Source organism: Vombatus ursinus, unplaced genomic scaffold (genome assembly GCF_900497805.2).
Source record: "Vombatus ursinus unplaced genomic scaffold, bare-nosed wombat genome assembly UNPS02014778.1, whole genome shotgun sequence".
NCBI lineage: Eukaryota > Metazoa > Chordata > Mammalia > Diprotodontia > Vombatidae > Vombatus > Vombatus ursinus.
In genome coordinates, this window is record NW_020954556.1 from 37,017,083 (window position 1) to 37,018,813 (window position 1,731).

At 35.0% G+C, this 1,731-nt stretch overlaps 1 pseudogene; it reads right to left on the reverse strand.

Moving 5' to 3' along the window:
- Positions 1 to 831: 831 nt before the first annotated feature.
- LOC114045214 lies at positions 832 to 1,448 on the reverse strand (annotated as a pseudogene).
- Positions 1,449 to 1,731: the final 283 nt, after the last annotated feature.

Consider the following 1,731-nt stretch of genomic DNA (forward strand, 5'->3'; position numbering starts at 1 on the left):
TCAAATAGTTTAGTGACTTTTCTTGAAAAATTCCAAATTGTTGTAATGGTTGGACCAGTGCAAAGCTCTACCACCAGTATGTATTGTTGGTTTGAATTTTTTTTTTCATGTTTGCCAATTTAATGTGAGGTGAAATCAGTATTGTTAAATGTTCCTTTCTCTTAGTGATTTCCTGTAATATTTTGTTTGTTAATTGCATTTCTTAATTCTGAAGGTCATTTGTTCATATCTTTTGAACACTTAGCTAGGAAATGGTTCTTAGTCTCATATTTTTGTATAGATTTCCTATAGCAGATTTTATTTTGTTACTTGATTAAACTATTTTCCCCAATCTAGTTTCTCTTGGTTTTGTTTTTATACATGCATTTTAATTTTACACCTCTATCCTTTGGTTTAGAATTCTCCTACTTATAATTGTGAAAGGCACCTCCTTTCATTCTCTTGATTTCACCCCATTGTGTGGTTGTTATTTTTTTTAAACAGTAGGCTGAAAATCCATTTGGAACTTATTGTGGAAATAAATACTGATCTAAACATTTTCTGCCAAACATATGATCAGTGTTTCCAGTATTTTTTGTCAAATAAGAAGGGTCATGGTTTTAATAGCAGGTACTGAATGGATGACTAGCATCAACTTTAAAAGTTACTGCCAGAGTGGTATTAAGAGATACATAAGGTGGAATTGAAGCAACTTATTCTGCAAGCAAGAAAAGTAGAGCTGTGACTCCAGAAGGAAATGTATGAGGCAGCAATGGGCTTATATCATAAGACCTGGAAAGAGAGGTTCATTCTGGTTTTGGGAGTTTGGACTTAAAAATGGTTTTGGAAAAATTATAATGCTCAATGTCCAGTTTCACGTAGCATGCTTTCCACATCAAGTCTGCTGTTTTCAATATAGGGCTGGTACAACCACATAGATGAGTAGCTTAAAATGAGATCCTGGTTTGTAGCATGGGCGAACTCTTCAACAATGATGTGTTTGAGGAGTATTTCCTTCTTGTACATTTCAGAAAGCTTATGGGAAACTTCATAGAAATAGGTAGTGGGCCGTGTATGGAAAAGGGGTGTTTGATAATTTCCTTTTCCATGATGGTAATTTTCTAGGTTACAGATTTCTTTAGTGGTTGATGTCAACTTTTCCATTTTCATCTGCACCGTAGCCAAGTTTTCCAAGGTGTCATTGAAATTCCATGTACAACATCTCAAGTTCCTCATTACATTTTGGATGTACCTTTTGAGAATGAAAGCCAGAAGGAATGCTGTTGCACTCTGGTTCTACCTTGTCTTCAGTAAGTGCACTAATTTTGATGTTTCCTATTTTGTTTGCAACGGAAAACCCCATATTGTTGAGCGTCTCCCATTTTGATAACATTGTCCTTAATTTTTCTTGTGCTGACAGATGAGACAGTTCTTTTGGGAGTAGCCATGCTAGATTTCTTCATGTCCATGACTTTAGTTTAGATTTTTAGAAATATATTTTTTTCTAAGGCATTTGACCTAATTCAAATGGACTCCTAGATTAATAAGTCTCTTGTATGCAGTATAATTCAACCAACTTTTATTAGGCACCCCTTATGTGCAAGACATTATGCTAAATAATTAGGCTACAAAGACAAAAGATGAAATAGTCAAGCATTTGAATGACACAGTCCCTACCTTCAAGAAGTTTACACTCTATGTAGTCCAGAGTCTATATTTCATGCAGGTGGGAAAGGTAGGGGTGGAAGGGAA